At 54.5% G+C, this 19109-nt stretch overlaps 1 protein-coding gene across 1 annotated transcript in view; it reads left to right on the top strand.

Moving 5' to 3' along the window:
- Positions 1 to 438: 438 nt before the first annotated feature.
- The window catches only part of KCNJ10 (potassium inwardly rectifying channel subfamily J member 10), a 28398-nt gene continuing 9727 nt past the window's right edge, over positions 439 to 19109 (top strand). Inside the window, exon 1 of the mRNA XM_059674884.1 lies at positions 439 to 651. The gene's annotated coding sequence lies outside the window, so the exon portion shown is untranslated. The remainder of the gene's footprint in view (positions 652 to 19109) is intronic.

Here is a 19109-nt window from a genome sequence, read left to right as displayed (position 1 = left end):
TGCTGAAAGCTATAACCCGGAGTCCCCGTCGCAGCCCCTGTCCGCCCCTCGGGGCGGCCCTGAATTCATTCCCACCTCCGTAACTCGGCCCGGGCCCGCCCCGCCGGCTCCCGCGCCGTTCCCCACTCGGACACGGCCGCCTCCTTCCTTCCCTCTCCCTGTCATCTTGCCAGCGCCGCTTCTATCACTTCGCGGATCGTCTCCGTCTCCCCTTCCCCCCGAGCCTGTCTGGTTTTCTGTCTTTGGGTGTTGCGCTCTGCTCCGGCGTCTGGGCTCGGCTCCCTCGCTCCCTCCGCCCCGCCCCTTCCCGCGCTTCTCCAATCCGGGCAGCGCGGGCCTGGCGCTCCACGCTCCCATTGGCTGGTCAGGAGCCCCCTCCCGCCCGGCCCACCCGGTCCCACTCCGGGCCCTCCATTCACACAAAGTTTGGCTCCCGAGCTGCGGAGGGAGGGGGCGGCCCGGACCGGCCCAGCTCTGCCCCCAGCGGCCCGACCCCGGCCCCGGCCCCCAGACCAGCCCTTATCTGATCCCAGCTCCGGTTTAAGAGTCCGGCCCTGCCGTCGCACAGCTCCGTCCTCACTCCCGCCCGCCCGCCCCGTCTGTCCGTCAGTCCTGCTGCGCATCCGAAGGGCCACTCAGCGCGGACCCAAGGTAAGCCCCTGGCCCTGATGAGGGAGGGCTGCCGCTCCGGCCGGATGCTGTCCACCTCCCTTCCATAGACGTCGGGGTGGGGGGCAAGACTTGGCCCCCACCCTGGCTGGTCTCCGTGGTATGGCCTTGTTCCTCAGCCCCCCTTTTAGGCGGCCCCACAGGGAACCCCTGGAAAGGGCTCCTAGAAGATAAGCCAACGTGGTCACCTCAGCCCTTCAGGCTAAGGAAGGGGCTTTCCTGGTGCCCCTTCCCACTGGGCAGACCTGCAGTTACATCACAGCTCCTCCAACAAATAGAACCATGCACCTCCACCCTGGCCCTCCAGACAGCGCCCCCTCTTCCCAGGATCCTCAGGTTACTCCCACTCCCTGCCCAGCCCTGTCCCTGCCCCCTACCCACATAGCGACACCCACTTAGCACCATGGGAAGAAGAACACACACAGCTTAGGTTGGGGATCCTCAGTAACCTGGTGTGCCTGGGACCCCTGCCCACCCGCCTCTTCCCTCCATTGGACTTGCCATCCACTTCAGACACAACCTCCTGGTGACGGCTCCTCTCCCCCAGCGCTTCCCACTGAGACCCCAGGAGGAGAGCCGCAAGGCCGCTCCCGCTGGAGGGAGAAGGGCAGGCTGGGCTCTAACCTTCACCTTCACAGGGAGACGCCCTTCCCTTCCCATCCCACCCCTTCTCCGTCAGGCACTCACCAAGGGCCCCTGTGTTAGGAAAGAAATGAGGGAACTCCCTGATTTGGGGAGGAGAGCTAAGGCCTGGGATGGATACAAGGACAAAACTGGACAGAAGTGGAAGCAGGGCCACTCTGATGGAGAGATTTCATTCTTGTTAATGAAGCGCCCCAGGTGGAGGGAGGGAGATGGGGAACTGGGGTTGCTGCAGAAGCCAGTACAAATTTGGACCCAAAGAAGGCCAAGGCGTAGAGCCTGATTATGTTGCTCACCAATACCAATTGTGGCTAAAGCTTTTTGGCTCGTATGCCTTAGCTGTGGGGTTTGAATCCGCACCTCCCTCCTGCCCCCTCCTGCTCCCTCCCCCCCCCACCCCTTTAGGCAGTTCTGGATGAGGGAGATGATGGTGGGAGATTTGGGGCCCTCTGTGAGGACGGCTGCTTGCTTAGGGGTGCTGAGGAGGGCCTGGAGTGGGTGTCTAGGCCAGCCTGCGGAGGGGCCAGCAGCCACTGCCGGCTTTCATTTAGTTTCATCCCCAAACCCTTTTCTAATCTCCAAGGTTTTCTGAACATGTTCCTGGCATGATGGAGGGCACCATCCTGTGCTGAGGGGTAGGGCTTTTTCCTTCCTAAGGGTATAGGCTGGGTATGGGGGACCAAGTGCAGAAGGAAGCAGGTGTCCTGGCTCATAGCTGGTTTTTCATGGAGGAGGAAATGAGGAAGGAGAGGGAGGGAGGGCACCACCCCAGGGAGAGGAGCCAGGGCTGGTCTTCCGAGGCTGTAGGCATGGCCTAGGCAGTGTCAACCCCCCCCCCCCCGCCCCCTCAGTCCTTTGGTGGTGGTGGCGAGGGAGGGAGAGAGGGGGTGTTGGGGGGGTGATCTGGGCCAGTCCAGCCTCCCAAAGCCCTTGCCAACCTGGGTCCTGAAAGGAGCTGCTGTTTTCTGAGCCATCCCCCAGCCCCCACCCGGAGCCCGAGCAGCCAACTTGTCTCAGTGGATATCAAATGGCAATGACTCTACCGAGTGGCGGGGGGAGGCTGGATTATGGTTCCATTCCTCCTGTGGTTCTAATGCCGGATCCCACTGCGGACCCCTACCCTGCGGAAAAGCTTCGTCTCCCAGCAGCACCCCCACATCCAGTCTATTGCCACGCGTGTTTGTGTGGGAGGATTCGTTGTCTGCCCTCTGGCATCCCCCAGCTCCTTCCTCCCTGTGCCCTGTTGAATGGCCCCGTGCCCCTCTGTGCGTGAGCGCACTTATAGCTCTAGCTCAGTTGGATTGGGCTACAGGGAAGAGTCTGGCAGAAGACCCAGAGGCCTTTTCCCCTTGCTGTCCCCAGGGACCAGAGAGGCTGAGACAGGAGGGTCTGAGTGGGCTCAGATGTCCTCTGGGGTCATCCAGGGGGTGGTGGTGGGGTAAGGGGTTTAGGGCTCTGAGTTGTGCAGGAACACGCGCTTCCTCCAAAGAAAAAGGCCTTCTGGGTCTCCTAGCGAAATGTGCACAAGATGGAAGATAGGCTGGGCCCCAGGCATTGGTGGGAGGAAAAGAGACATCGGGCAATGGAGCACCTCAACTTTCCTGCCAAGAGTTATTTAGGACGGAAGAAAAAACCTCCACTCTCCCTCCCCTCCCTGGCCTAGATTCTCCTCTTGCCTGACTGGTCAGTGTTACTGTCCAGCCGGAGGCCAAGCTGTCCAGGACAGTGGTGAGGCCCTGGAAGGGGTAGAGAGAAGGGCTCATACGAGGCACACCGTGGAGATGAGACGGCAGAAAGACTGGAGAGAAGGAGAAGATTGGGATCCAAGTGTTTTAGCACCCAGCGAAGGGTGGTGGCTGGGGCAGGTCCCGGGAAGCAGAGCTTTTGGCGTTTACATGTCACCTCGTTCTACCACAGGCTGAGTTCAATGCTCATCTTCCTTCATCCCAAGTTTAATATGTGTGTTGCCACCATTCTTCATGGAGACAGTGCATCTAGGTGGCCCCTCTTCATCCCCTCCCCCATCAGAACCTTGAAAGGGCAAAGAGAAGGGGATTGTGGGAAAAACTCTCCCGTGGGTGTCTGCTAGCTCGGAGCTGAATTTGAGGTGGTGGGGAGGCGGGAGGGGCTGGCTCTGGAATGTGGGAGAGAAGAGCTGAATGAACTGCGTGGTTGGCAGAAAGAGGTTGGAGAAGCAGGACCCTAAACGGAGTGACATAGAAAGGGTGTGTGTGTAAGGCCATCCACTCCCCTTCCAGTGGCACATGACCTGGGAATGGCGTGAGGCTGCAGCTGGAAGGACTTGGGGTAGAGTTCAGGAAGCACGTCTCATACAAGGAAAGAAATCTAAAATAAAGATTGGGAAAGAAAGGGAGACTACCTTCTGGACCAAAACCAATCAACCAACCAAACAAACAAACAAAAAAACACCAAAAAAACCCAAAAACCCACCAACAAAAAAGCCCGTGGTGAAGACTTCTGAGAGGCGCCGTGAAGCCCCGATAGGCACGATAGGCACGGGGATTTACTGAGCAGCCAGGGGGACCGCCTCCCATGCCCAGGGCTGCTCCCTGGCTCCGTTCTGTCCTGGCTGTGCCTGGGAGGCAGTCGGCACTGGTTAAGAGCACAGCCTTGGAGTCAGACTTCTGGGTTTAGATCCCGGTTTCAGCACTTAGCTACACAAGCCTCCTCATCCTTGCGATGGGGCTAACAATGGGCGAGGAGTGAAGGAGTCAGTATTTGTAAAGGGCTTGGCATGGCGCTTAGCCTGGAGAAAGGGCTCTGGCTCTTTCTACTCTGTCATTTTTGCTGGCTCGTGGGCCTTGCCCCAGCCCTTGACTGTGGTTTTTCTGAGGTTCTAGGTCTCCATCCCTCCACCCTTCTAGAGTTTGGGAAGGTGGGAGAATTTTCATGTAGTCCCTGAACACGCTTGATCTAAGATGAGGTTCCTGTCTTTATTCCATGAGGCTGACCAGCACCAGGGCCTGGGTCCCCACCCCCATAGCCCCTTCCTCCCGATGTTTTCACCAGGCAGATGTCCTATCTTCAACTCAGACCTAATAACTGTTGAGCTTCTGCCCCAGACAGTCCATCTCCCCATTCTGAGCAACTTCTCTCCCTCAGCTTCTCTCTCTCCCACCTCTCACCCCTGACCCCACATGACCTTGCTTGTCCCTCTCCCTGCCTAGGTTTGCCCCGCACCTTCTCTCAGGTGTGTGCTCACTCCTCTTCTGTCAGCCTGTCCCCCTCATCAGCCCGGATGCCCCTGAAATGACCTCCCTTCAGCCAGTCTCTCCCCTTGACTCCCTCTCCACCTCAGAACTGTCCCTGACATCATCACCATCAAGCATCCGTGTTATCTTGCTCCTTTCCTCCCTAGATCTCTCTGTTGGTTCTCAGATGAAAACTCCCAATCACAGTCTTCAAGATACTTCAGTAAGCCTTTCCCCACAGTCCCCTCCAGCACCCCCATTTTGGGGCACTGCTCCATTCAGACCTTGTTCCAGGGGAATATACTCAATGGCAATTCTGAGCCACGCTCTTTCTTCCACTCTGGGCCTTCACACGGGCCATTCCGAGTCTTACCCTCCTGCTGCTCTCCATTCCTGTGTCCCTATCGGCTCTGCCATCGTGTACGCCCTCCTCCTCAGCATCCTGCTTGTCCCTTGTCCCTTGTGTAACGTTGCCCAGGATACCCGATGCAGTGGTGATGTTGGAGGGGACATCCTCTCGCCCTCATTACATGGGGGCTCCTCTAGGGTTAGGCCTCTGTCTGTCAGATAGCAGGCTCCCTGAAACAAAGGCCTCTCTTTCTGCTTCAGACCCTTGGCCCCAGAGTGCCTGCTGACCAGCTTGGCTCTAACTAGGAAACCTTTCTGACTGCTGCTTCTGGCGGCAGGACCCTGGCTTCAGAGGCCATGGAGTTTTGGAGGAGGGTATCCGTAAGACCCTATTATCAACTCTCAAGGGAACCGCAAGAGAAATTTATCAACCACTGGTCCCGTGGAGACAGCATCATCTGAAGATTATAAGCGGCAGACCCGAGAGCCCCCCGTTTCCAGCCCTTTCAGACTGTTGGCCCCAATGCAAAAATCCATGTGGGTGTTCAGGCCCCTCAGAGCCTTTCTCTCCTCACCAGGGAGGTGTGCTCTGCCTGACGCTGGGCTTGTCAGCAGGTATACGAAGTGGAGCAAGAGCCAAGGTCAGAGTCCAGTCTGGACAGCCCATTGTCTCGAGCGTCCCTCTGAGCAGGGGCCTGCAAGCTGGGAGACATGTGGGGAAGTGGGATGTAGCCCTTGTCTTACATTACCCCTGGGACTGTCCCTCATCTCTACCTTTACCATGGGACCCCAGCACATACCTCCTCCCCACATCCAAATCTCCCTGTTTGACCCTCTGATTAAAAAAAAAAAAGACACAGCCTGGCCAGCCTGGCTCAGTGGTTGAGCATCGACCTATGAACCAGGAGGTCACGGTTCGATTCCCAGCCAGGGCACATGGGTTGTGGGCTTGATCCCCAGTGCAGGAGGTAGCCAATCAATGATTCTCTCTCATCATTGATGTTTCTCTCTCTCTCCCTCTCCCTTCCTCTCTGAAATCAATAAAAATATATTAAAAAATTAAAAAAGAAAGTCACAGGTAACTGTCAAGAAGAGAGGGCCGGTATGTCTGAGCTGAGGGCTGTGATTCTCAAACTTTTTGACCTCAGGACCCTTTCACACTCTTAAAACCTATCAAAGATATCAAAGAGCTTTTGCTTATGTGGGTTACAGCCATTGATATGTTAGAAATAAGAACGGAGGCCCTAGCCGGTTTGGCTCAGTGGATAGAGTGTTGGCCTGCAGACTGAAGGGTCATGGGTTTGATTCCCGCACATGCCTGGGTTGTGAGCTTGGTCCCTAGGAGGGGAAGTATAGGAGGCAGCCAATCAATGATTCTCTCTCATGATTGATGTTTCTATCTCTTTCTCCTTCTCCCTTCCTCTCTGAAATCAATAAAGATATATATTAAAAATAAAATAAAAAGCATGATATAAAAAAAACTGAGACTTAAATAGCTATTAATGTAAATATAACAACAAAACCATTGCATGTCAATGTAAATGCCATTTTTAATGAAAACAGCCATATTAAAAAAAGTTTAGTAAGAGTGGCATTGTTTCACATGTTCACAGCTCTTTTTAAGGGTTAATAGAAGACAGGTGACTTCTCGTGTCTGTATCTTAATTCAACATGTTGCACTATCACACGTCATGTGGCTTCTGGAAAACTCTGAGCACTCCTGAGAGAATAAGTGAAGAAAGCCAACAACACACCATTGTTGTGAAGATAGGTTTGACCTCAGAGAGCCTTTGAAAGGGTCTCGGGAACCTCCAGGGGCTGCAGACCACACTTGGAGAATTCCTAGTCGAGAGGAACCTTGGCCGACCTGGCTGTCCCGGGTGGTCTCCCCCAGCTGCCATGGCCTTTTGAACGTTTGCAAAAATCCATTTGGGTGTTCAGGGATGAATTAGGGGGCCAAGTTAGTCATGTGGGTTCTGGAGGCAGACTACCTACCTGAGCTTGAATCTCAATTTTACCACTCACACGCTGTGTGACCTTGGGCAAATTATTAACATCTCTGTGCTTCAGTTTCCTCATCTATGAACTAGGGCTTTAAAAAAGTGCCTGCTTTGTAGAGTTGCTGAGAACTAAATGACAGAACACTAGAAAAGGGCTTAGCATAGTGCGGAATAATGTTAGCTCTTATTCAACTCTTACCCCTGAGTGCACTGCCCATTGGCCCAGAGAGCAGGGAGCTACAGAGGTGATTCTTTCTACCTTCCAGATGGGGCTTCTTGTCCCAGAGAGGGAACGTACCTGTGCCAGGTCCCAGGGACAGTCACCAGGATTGTTGGGCCCTGAACCCCGAGTTCTAACTCCAAGCCCTGTGCTCTTCCACCAGACTTTTCCAGGGGGTAGAGGGGAACCCCAGGTCCTGAGACGGGGAAAGAAGCAGACCTTACCTTTCCCCCAGAAATTCAGGAGAGCCAGTCAGGGCCCATGGGAAGAGAGCAGGGAGCCTTGAGGGCAGAGAGCAGGAGGACTTCCTGACATCCAGCAACCTACAGAGGAGAGAGCCAGGCAAGCTTAGCCCAGAGATCTTGCTGGCTCACCTTGTGGGGAACAGTTCTGTGAAGTGGCCTCGCCCTCTCTCCTGGGGGTCACTGGCCCTAGGGACAGGGCGTCTGTGACTGGGCAATACTACCTCTCATATGGCGCCCCCAGCCCCTCCAGGGCATCGTCTGCTCTCAGCGGTCCCCCCTCCAGACCCCACTCTTTCCCAGGCTCCCCTGGCCTGGCCCTCAGTGCTGAGGCACCACAAGGCAGGCACTGCACTGGGGAAAGGCAGCTGGTGGGGCTGGGGTGATCCTGGGGTGCAGAGGGGCGGGGGTCCCGGGCAGAAGAGGCCTCTCCCACAGCGGGGGATGGGGGTGGGGTGGGGTGGAGGGGTTGAGGCAGATGGGGAGACAGACAGATATACACTGAGGAAGAGAAGTCCTGGCTCTTGGGCCCTAAGCTGGGTTGCAGGCGCCCCACCTTCCTTAGAAGCCCAGGACCCCCTCCCCGCCCCCACGCACACACTTTCTGGAGGCTCAGCTCCCACCCGAAGCCCCCAAGCTGACAACTCTTAGACGTGGCGGGCTGAGCATTGAGGTCTTGCTGTCTGCTGCTCCGTTCTTCTCCTGCCCACGGAATTCCCTTGAATAAAGGGTAAAACTGAGGCAGAAAGTGGGTGGCCTCAGATGCCCACCGCTTCTCTCCGGGGCCTGCCTGGAACCAAGGGGCTTCCCACGGCCCTCCCCGATCCCACCAGTCCCCGTAGCTTTTTCCACTTGGAAGATCCTTTCTGGCGAGTGGCAGGTTTGAGGACCCTGGTCCAGTCTCCCTGCTCTGTCTCCTGGGTAGTGCCTGCCCCCCCCCCCCCCCCCAACCCCTGTGGGCTAAGATCAGTTCAGTCTCAGCCCTGCCCCACCCCCTGCCTCCCCTGGCGTGGCCAGCAGCCCCCTACCTCCCTCCCGGGCTGTGGGACAGGGAGAGGGCTGAGGGGCTGGCCCTGCATACTAATGTCCTGCCCATTGTCAAAGCCCCTTTGTGCCCGAGAGCTCCATTGAGGCGGCTCAGGGGCGGGCACAATGGGGGCTCTGTCCCCAAGTTCCCCCGAACAGTCACCTGCTTTCAGAGCCTCCCCCCACACCCCCCCCCCACACGCCCCAGTGTCCGGAGGGCCCAGAGAGCCTGGGGGAGTGGGCCCAGGGCTGGGTGGGGGGAAGGGTAGGAAGTCCCCACCCCCCACCCCCAGGCTGGGGAAATGGGCACATGGAGGGGAGAGGCCCAGCTGGCAGGGCAAGGACAGCTTGTGGATGCAGTTGGAATGCAGGTTCTGTGCAGCCAGCGGAGAGGAGGAGAAGGGACACAGCCTGCCCGCTCCTTGGTTCGTCGTGCCCAGCTGGGCCTGGCTGCTACCTCTCCCCCTCCACCCACCACAGGACTCATATATGCAGAGGCACACAGGCACACACTCATCTATGCAGCCCCACACATGGCATGGGGCAGGGGGGGGGCGGGGGGGGGGCGACGTGCCCAGACACAGCAGCTGCCCCAGGCCCACAGACCTGCACGCCCGCCACCATCCACTCGCAGATGCCCCTGCACACCCCCACCCACCCCTCCTTTCCCCCTGCACCCCCTCCACCAGCCTCAGCCAGCTCAGCACCACTCCGCCCCCCTTTCATGCCCTCTCTGGCCCCTGCTGCTCCAACACAGGTTATAACAAGTTTGCACTTGTTGTGACCTCAAGAATGTGGCCCTGGGGCGGGGAATGTCCGGCTGCCCCAAACCCACTTGCTTATTCGTTAACCACAGACACGGCCTATGCTGAACTCTGAGCACAGTGCCCCTCATCTGACCACGGAGGAGGTGGGTGGGCAGGGCCCCGTCCCCCACCCCCAGCTGAGCCAAGCAGGCAGGAGGTGCTCTGCTGGCATGACTGGACCCTGGCTGCTACAGCGCAGGCCCAGGGGGGCCACCCTCGCACCGGCCCAGTGCATGTGCATAGGTCACAGCCCCTCATGGCCCTGGGAGGTGGATGGGACAGTTGTCCTGTCCCCTGTGAGAGATGACATGATGTGTCCAGGTGGAAAGCCTGGAACGAGAATGGAAATTCCTTGCCTCTAGGTGGTTTTTAGTGATTTTTGAGGGTCGTTATCTGCTTCTTGGCTTCACTCAGATGACCCCCTGTGGAGTTTTCACTGAGCTATCTTTACCCACCTTTCTTGGGAAGGAGTGGGGGGCATGGAGAGGTGGTGAGTAGGGAGAACAACAGGTAGAGGAACCTTAAGTAGGATCCTGGTCTAGAAAGAACCTCAAAAGGTCACCTTGACCCTTCCACTGTCTCTAGGCAGGGTGACCTAGATCTCTTCATTCCTGACTCTCCCCCTACCCCACTCCTCTCCAGGCTCGGGATGGCTGGGGAGAAAGCCCCACTGCCTTCTTACTGGGGTTGAAGAGTCTGCGATTTCTATTGATCACATGGCCTTCATGGTGCCTGGCTCTGACCCTCCCTGCCAACATCCTATGTCTGTATAAGGTTCTGTAGGGGGTGTCCATGCCTCTCCCATTCTGGTCTGGGGCACCTTCTGGAAGCCCAGAGCGGGTGCCCTAGAAAGGGAGTAGATGGAGGGCCCACCAGGACCCCAAGGATTTGAAGGCTGCTTGCACCACGCTGCGCGGGGACCTGGGTGGTGGGTGGGTCACAGCTGCAGAAACGCCGCCAGGCGGAGAGCTAAGCTGATATTGGTTTGCTTATCTGCTAATCCCATCGAACACTGAGCTGCAGCTCCGGGGTGTTTTCCTCACATCAGAATGGCACACACCCTGGCAGGGCCTTTCCATTCCTTAGCCCTGCTCCTCACCTGGAATGTTCCCTCTGTGGCTGCAGGACTTTGCTGAAGCCGCCTCCTCCAGAACACGCCGCCCCCGCCCTCATACCCGAGTGTGGTTCTTCTGCCTCCAACTGCCCCTTCCAATGTCCCCTGTCGGAGAAAGAGCCCACCTGAAATATAACTTCAGCCTCCCCAGCTGCACCCAGGGGCGTGCAGATCTGGCTACTGAGAGCGGGAGGGCAGGGATACGGTCACCTCTGAGTCTACTCTGCATCTAGTCAGTGTCTTCACGCCACCCCTACCCCATCCTTCTCTGAAAACAAGGAAACTGGATAAGGAATAAGTAGAAAGTTGGGGAGGGGGTAGATTCCTACCAGGGTGACCCCCTTAGAATACTCTGAGGGTCAGAGGTGGTTCCCCATACATGAACCAGGAGCCCTGAGAAGGAAAGGAAGTTGGCTCAGGGAAGGTGGCTCAGTTTCCTGAATATGCGCCCTAGGTATAAGGTCCCTGTGGGTCTCTAGCTCCACGAAGGGTAAAGATCAGGAGACACTGCTTAGGCAGCAGCAGGTAGCTTTTGACATAACAGGAAGCGGGTCCAGGGAATCAGGTATTACTAGGCAAAGGGGAAGGATGGAAAGAGAACTCACAGCCTCTGATGAGAAAGAGAGGTGTCCTATTGAACAAAGGTTGGGGGCTGGGCGCGGGAGATAGTCCCAAGGTCTCTCAGAGCCCCTGGAGGCTGTGGGATTTCCAGCTGTTTCAAAGACGTCTCCTGCCCATTTCCACACTCCCAGGTGAGAGCAACATTGAATCTGCCCCTCTCTATGGGCCAGCTACTTGCCATTTTTTCATGATCTTGATGGCGTGTTTCTGGGCCAGCTGCTACTGGCGTGGGGAGGATTCCTGATACCTGCTGATGGGTGGGGCGCATTGGACACCTCCTGGGCTGTAGCTGTGGTTGGACAGGGGAAGAGTTCAATGGATAATGTTCCAAGGTTGGCTTCCCACCACCTGGCCCTTCAGCATCCCAGGGCCAAGAAAGGATCTTGTAGGAAGAGGGAGACTGGGACGAGGACAAAGGCCAAGGTTACTGCCCTGATCCTGATTAAAGTCACATGTGCTACTCGCTAGCTGTGTGGTCATGGGCAAGTTACTCATCTTTTCAGACCTGGGCTGCTTCTTCAGTGAAATGAGGGGTTGAATGGGATGACCCCCGGTGCCTCCCAGCATGGGTGTCCTTTGTCAGTGCGCTGGCAAGGTGAAAAGCACGGACCGCTGTTTAAGTAGACCTGGGCTCAGCTTCCTAGTGGTCCTTCTGGGCCAGTCAGCTACAGTCTCTGAGTCTGGTTTCCACACCAACAATACGAGGGGAATGGCACTACCCAACTCCTAGGGAGGACAGGACGATGTGGTGCACAAACTCTCAGCACAAGGCCGGCTCAATGTAGGGCCTGCGGGGGGGGGGGGGGGGGGTCCCTGGCACTGTGGCAGCACAGAGGAGGGGCCTCACATCCTTCTGGGGGTGTGGGCATCCGAAAGGGCCTCCCAAAGGAAGTGAGGCCTAAAGTGGGTGTAGAAATTCACCAAGCAAGGTGGGAAGAGGAAGAGAGCTCCATGGACGAGGCCTGTCATTTGCCAAGAACTGTGGTTGGTAAGAGAAAGCAGAGCCCAGTCGAGAGCTGAGAGAGCTCAGTGAGGCTGGAGGACAGTGTTGTGAGGGGTGGGTAGAGGACGGAGAACACGGGCACTGGAAAGGCCAGCGGAGGTCAGGTTATTATGGCCTCTGTCCCACCTATAATCCCAGGGGCTTCAGAGCTGGTGCCCCTCTGCTTCCCCTCCATCTTCCTTTCCCTACTCCTCATTCTCCTTTTCTCCCAAGTCTCAGTCCTCTTGTCCTTGGTCACTGGGCACAAAGAACCACCGGGCTCCTCAGAAGGACCTCAATGGTCCAGGGAGAAGCTCAAGTCCAAAGTCGTCCTGCCCTGGAACAGTTTTTGGCCCCTGCCTGAAGTTTTCTGTCTCTCTGACACTATGAAAGAGGAACTTATCCCCACAGAAGACTCTGGATTTCTGGCATTGAGGCCCTACTGTTAAGTATGGTGCCTTGGTTTCCCCATCTGGACCCCTCATTACAGAGAGCTGGGAGAGGGCAGTGTGGAGTGAGGACTGTGGGACACCAGAGAAAAGATGGCTCTTCAGCTTGGAGTAAAGGCTGATGGGGAGACCAAATTGGTGCCCCCAACTGTTGCGAGGTTGACACTTCAATAGGAAGCTTGGAAGGAGAACTTCCCAGGGAGGAAGCATGTTACACACCAACAAGGGGCCTGAGGGAGGAAAAAGGAATGTAGACCAACCCTATAGATTATTTTAAGGGGAAAATATATATATATATATATATATATATATATATATATATATATATATATATAGCACTGAGGAGGATACAAAGATGAACAAAACATAGGTTAAGAACCAGTTCAGAAAAGATTCTATTTGGGAAGATGGGCAGGGTTCTTCCTGGAAGGAGTGGGAAGATGAAATTACTCCTATGGGAGCTGCTCCTGAGGGTCCTTCCACATGGGGGGGGGGGAGGTGGGGGAGTGACTCTCCTGCCTCCCCTCTACACTCCATCTTGGACCCCCACCAACAGCCCAAGCCCTCCCTCACCCCTAGCCAGTGCAACCTATAGGATCACAGAGAAGAAAGTGTATAGAGAAGAGGTGTTGAGCTGGGATCTAGTCTGCCTGCCTCTCTTCTCGCAGGTAAGGAACCCCGCTAGTCCCAGGACCCTAAGGAGCAGGTCCCATCAGCTTGGCCCCTCTCTGGTTTCTCAGACTCTGGTAGCATATCTGGTGACAGCTCAGTGGCTCACTGGCCTCCACCCCAAAAACCTTATCTCCGGAGGCCTGGCCATACAGGGCTTTGAGAAGCCTGCCAGCTGCCTGGAGCCACCGAGGCTGGGGACAAGAAGGAGGGCAAGGGCCAAAGGGCAGTGGCAGAGGAACTTAGCTCCAGGCAGCTCCCCTCACTGTTCACCCCCTCTCAGCGGGGGGGGGGGGGGGGAGGGAGTTTTGAAGGGGGCCTCCTCTTGGGAATTATAGGGAGGTGGATTGAAGCATAGGGGGTTGGAAGCTTCCTCCAATTCTGGGGCTATGGTAAACCCTACCCCACAAATCACTGTTCCCCTAGAGAAAGGAGAAATAAGGCATCATCAATCCCACTAGGGTGTGGAAAAGCAACATGACAAAACCCACGAAATTTGAGACAGAGGTTCTGGCTCAGCTGTTAAATGACTGTCAGCAGGTCACTTTACCTGTCCGAGCCCTTGTTTCTCTAATTTAGTAGATACTTTCCTTCATCTGCAAAGTAGGATAATAGTAATATCATATATTTGTCTAAGGGCCTTGCAGATTTCACATACTTTCTCTCCTGTAACCCTGACCACACAATGGGAGGTTTTATTGCCTCCTTAGGTGAAGAAACTGAGCCCTAGAGAGATCAAGAGATTGACTGAAGTTCCCATAGCTAGTAAATGACACAGACCAGGATGGCAAACAGTGGGAAAGAAAAATAGATAGGGACCTTTGGCTGTGACCCAGACATGCCAGGATAACAAGCAGGTTTCATCTGTTAGGCCAACTCCATTTGATTGAAAATGGCTCTCGGTATCACCACAGTGAGAAAGATTCTAGGCTCAGTGAGAAATCAAGGGCTGTGATGAACTAGTGATATCTGTAAAGGGCAAGGGACAGGGTGAGTGGTGGCCCATGTGCTGTCTGTTAGACATTCCTAGCCCATAATTACAGCAGGGGTTTCAAATCCAAGTCTTTTCTTTCTAAAAAAATGTTTTTATTGATTTTGAAGAGAGCGGAAGGGGGAGGGATAGAGAGATAGAAACGTCGATGAGAGAGAGACATTGACTGGCGGCCTCCTGCCTGGCTCCTACTGGGGGTCGAGCCCGCAGCCCCTGCATGTGCCCTGGCTGAGAATCGAACCAGGGACCTCTCGGTTCATGGGTGGACACGACACTCAACCACTGAGCCACAGCGACCGGGCCCAAGTCCTTTTTTAAATACTAATCCATCAAGCTAAATGAAAAGGTACCAGCTTAAAAAGAAAACTAAGATGTAGTCTCTGCCCTCAAAGAGCTCACAGTCTTTCGAGAAGGACAAAGGTGCTATCCTGATGATGTGGCAAAATGTCCTAGCAACACAGAGGAAGAGTAAGTCCTTGCGGAGGGCATTCTGGGCAAAGGGAACTGCGCAAGCGGAGCCCTGGGACACGCAAGTGGAGTGCAGCGACGTAGGAAGAACAAATGAAAGTATCAAAGGAGAGGCCGTGAAAATTAGGCTGGAATCAGAGGGTGGGGGGGTCTATGCCAAGAGTCTGGGTTTCATCACAAAAGCGGTGGGACTCATTAAAGGATATAAAGCAAGAGCAGTGGAAAGGCCCTATGGCAGCTGAAGTGGGTGGAGGTGAGGAAAGTGAGGCGGGGGCAGGACGAGCGCAAGACCATTGCAACATTTCAGGTGACAGAGAAGATGAGGCTGGACGAGGGAAGCCTCCAAGGAGGTGGAGAGGAGCCCTTAGAGGCAGAATTGACACGACCTCGTGACCAACTCGATGAGGGGCAAGACGGAAAGCCAGGGAACTGAACGGATGGTGATGCTGTGAACAAGAAGGGAAGCAGAAGAGATGTGAGGAGAGAGGACATGAGTCTGAACACATTCAAACTGGAATGACTCACATAGAGGGAGCCTGTCAGTACTTGGACAGACAGGCAGAGGTGAGGTGGGGCTGAAACAGCTGAGGAAGGGAGAGTAGAGTAGTTAGAGATGAGAGCCAAGGGTGGATTCCTGAGAAATACCAACAGGTAAGGGTCAGAGGAAAGACCACAGCAAGAGAGATTGAGCAAAAGTAATAGAGAGGGGCTCTGGCCAGTGTGGCTCAGTTGGTTGAACGTTGTCCTGTGCAGCTAACGGTCACTGGTTTGATTCCCATTCAGGGCACATGCCCAGGTTGCAGGCTCTGCATGCGGGAGGCAGCCGATGGAGAAACATCACTGTTTCTCTCTTTCTCTCTCTCTTCCTCTTTTTCTAAAAGGTCAATAAAAACATATTTAAATTAAAAAGTAATAGAGAGGGAACGCGGAGGACAAGGTCAGAGAGTCCCACTGACACTCTCCTCATATTTAGTGCTTCACCAAGCTCTTACATATATGCTCTCAAGGCATTCTCCCAGTACCATTGTGAAGAAGGTATTATTAGGTCCTTTTTACAAACGAAGGAAATGGAAACTCAGTGATTTGCCCCAAATCACGCAGCCTCGAAGTGGCAGGGCTACGTAATGTCTATTCAAGTTCTACGAAATCAGTGGATCCCCCACATCGCAGGATGAGCCAAATAAAAGTGTCAAGAACAGACCGGTTGGTCATCAGTTTCAAATGCTGTAAAGAGCCTGCTGGGACCAAGGACTGAGAAAACAACCTTGGATTTAATGACTGGAAGGTCAGCTGTGACCTTGGAGAGAGCTCTGTGCTGTTCAACTGCCACCCGACCTGGCTGTGTGCATCAAGTGGAATTATTTCCGATGTGTTCTGTAGACTGCAGAGCTTCATGGTGTACAAGTGGCTGGTACTCCTATTTTTACTGTTATTAAATATTAGCAGATCGAACCATTTGATATCGCTGATGTGGGATACAAGTTTTTAAATTGGCAATTTCATGTGGTTCAACCTAATAGGAAAAGGAGTAGGCTGGGGTGGGGGAGTCTATGAGAGAAGGCCAGCTACAGAGCCAAGGCCTGCCCTGTGGGGCTGGGGAGCCCTGCCCCCTGGTGGTAGGGAGGTAAATCTTCAGAGCTGAGCAGAGAGGGGCAGGTACCTGATGAAGCTTCAAGTTTGTAGGAGTTCCCCTCATCTCCTGGCTACCCCTGCCCCATCTGTAATCTTATCAGCCTCCTATGCCGTAATAGCTGGACGGGGGTGAGCTCTCTCCAGGGGGCTCTGTCCGGAAGAATACTTTTAATCTCTAAACTGGTATGAGCCCCTCCATCAGTATCTTTGGGGATCCGTTGGATATAGATTTCCTCTACGGAGAGTCTCAGGAGCTGAGGCCAGATGACGCGTGATTAGAGGGCCAGGGAAGGCTGGCACACGAACAAGAGATCCTGAATAGACATCTTGGTCATCGCCTTGTTTCCACCTAACTCAGCCCAGACCCTCTGAGGTCTCCCCGTGTCCTTGGGAACCTCTTCAGTGTCTCCTGTCTTACTGATAACAATAGAATAACAATGACAATAGAGGTTGTTACTATTCATGTCATTGCCTCCAGCGATACCATAGCACTGATACGGACTTTCCTAGCTCTTCAGTGGAGGGAAGGAGGGATGGGGTAACATCGGGCAGATGTTCTTCTGAGGTGAGAACCCAGATGGGGCCAGGTCAGAAGGCTCTCAGAATCGTCAGAGCTGGGGCTAGGGAGGCCGTGGTGCATCCTTTGTCCTAAGCTGAACTCTGCCCGGTGCCAAGCGCCTCGCACAGGACCAGGATGTGCAGCCCGCTGCCCCAGACAGCGGGTAGGAGCAGACACCGTGGCCCAGTGATGACTCGGGGTGGGGTTTGCTGGGAGTGGGGTGGAGGGAGTGGGCAGATGCATCAAAGCGGCAGTACTCATGTGCCAGGAAGTCATCCTCTCTCTCTGCTGGGGACGGGGGGGGGGGGTGGGGGGGGGTGGGGGGGGTGGGGGGGGGTCCTGAGATGCCCCTCTGGGCAATTCTCTGAAGGCACTCCTGGGATTGGGGCAGAGGAAGGGGCAGTGGTCCTGGTCAGCCCACAGACAGGCAGGCGTGGTTTCTGGACAGAGGAGAACATCTGACATGGCCCCATCGCTGTGTCCCTCCCTCGCATGGCTGGAAAATGCGCAGGGGGATCAGAAGGGCCAGATGGAGGTCACGGCTCCCAGGAAATGCTCTGAAGGCTTTTATCCTTTCTTTTGATCAGACTATGAGAACTTTCCAAACGTTGACACAAGGAAAGAAAAGCCTATTCTTCCCTGGGCCAGGGCCTTGGTGTCAGGCCGAGGCTAGAGGACGGGAGGGACGGGGATGGAGACCTGAGGGTGGGGGGCAGAGGCAACAGTGACTCAGCTGGCAAGGCAGGCCCTGGACACACACACTGCCCTGTTTCCCCACCTCAAGATGTGTGTGCATCTGGCCTTATTTCTATTTGTTTGTTTCTCTTCAGGGCAGGACAGGAGGGAGATTAATGAAGAAAGACATCAAGTTTGGAAAGAACCCCAAACCCAACTCCATTCATCTTCCAACCTTGAGGGCTTACATAATCCTGCAGAGCTTTTCTTACCGCCTTCCTCTTAGACCCCTCGTTCTCATTTCTTCCTCCCCCCCTCTCTCTGAGAACACCTGAAACCCCAGAAATGCTTCTTTTCAGTCTGCAATGCAAGCTGACCTCCTTCTGGAGGCTTCTAAGGTTGCTGTTCAAGTTGGGCTCCATATCTAAAGAAGAGATACATGGGTGGTGAGAGGCTGAGTAGCCATTTCCTCTCTCTACTGGGGCCAGTGGGAAGGATGGGACCAAAGTACAGAGGGAGGGACCCAGGCTGGGCAGAGTGTTTTATTTTTCATCTTTAAAAAATAAGTTTTTATTGATTTCAGAGAGAGGAAGGGAAAGGGAGATAGAGACATCAATGACGAGAATCATTGATCGGCTGCCTCCTACACACCTCCCTCTGGGGATTGAGCCCACAACCCAGGCATGTGGCCTGACTGGGAATCAAACCGTGATCTTCTGGTTCATGGGTCGAAACCCAACCACTGAGCAACACTGGCCCGGCTGGGCATAGAGTTTTAAAGCAGGAAGTGACCTTGATAATCCTTGAACAGTGTCTCCCAAACTGACCCAGCAATTCGTTCTGAAAGGCAGAGGGGAGGGAATTATACTCGAAAGGATACAGAGGTGCGCCACAAACTGGACATCTTTAGAATCTGTTTCGCCTTATAAATTATGCAATTTTTTATTTTACTCCATCATATATCATTTAATATTAAAATAAGATTCTACTTCAAAATCTTTTTTTAAAATATATTTTATTGATTTTTTAGAGAGGAAGGGAGAGGGATAGTTAGAAACATCGATGAGAGAGAAATATCGATCAGCTGCCTCCTGCACACTCCCTACTGGGGATGTGCCCGCAACCCAGGTATGTGCCCTTGACCGGAATTGAACCTGGGACCTTTCAGTCCGCAGGCCGACGCTCTATCCACTGATCCAAACCGGTTAGGGCATTACTTCAAAATCTTTGAGTAAAATTGACATTTCTGGAACACATGAAATTGAATCCTGCGGCTCTGAGTACGTCCTGGCACACTAGTTTGAGGCATGTGAAACTAACCCAATGCCCTTAACCCACAAGTAAGGAAACAAAGGCCTGTGAGGTTCAGAGACTTGCCCAAGGTCATTGCTAGACCCTGGCAGAGTTGAGATTGGCTCCTGACTCTTGCTTCTTAGTCCAGCCCACTCTCCACCAGGCAATGCTGCCTCTTAGTTCCTGGCAGGGTCCTCAAACATCCTTGTGCCTGATTCTCTCACTCCATCTCGAATGTTATGCTGGGCATGTACCTTGCTCCGCTGTCTAAGACGAGGGTGGGCTCAGAGACCAGCCTGGCCTCAGCTTCTGAGGCTGATGGTCCTTCAGACTCCTCTGTTTGTACACAGGGCTCTCCCAACACATAGCATTTGAGCAGGATGGGCAGACACTGGCACAGAGGGTGAGCTGGGACATCCCTGTTTCTATCCACCTATTATTCATTATCTATCCTTCACAGTGATTGGTTCAGAAATACTTCCAGCCTACAA

This window comes from Myotis daubentonii, chromosome 18 (genome assembly GCF_963259705.1).
Source record: "Myotis daubentonii chromosome 18, mMyoDau2.1, whole genome shotgun sequence".
Lineage (NCBI taxonomy): Eukaryota > Metazoa > Chordata > Mammalia > Chiroptera > Vespertilionidae > Myotis > Myotis daubentonii.
This window is presented reverse-complemented; position numbering and strand designations above follow the sequence as displayed.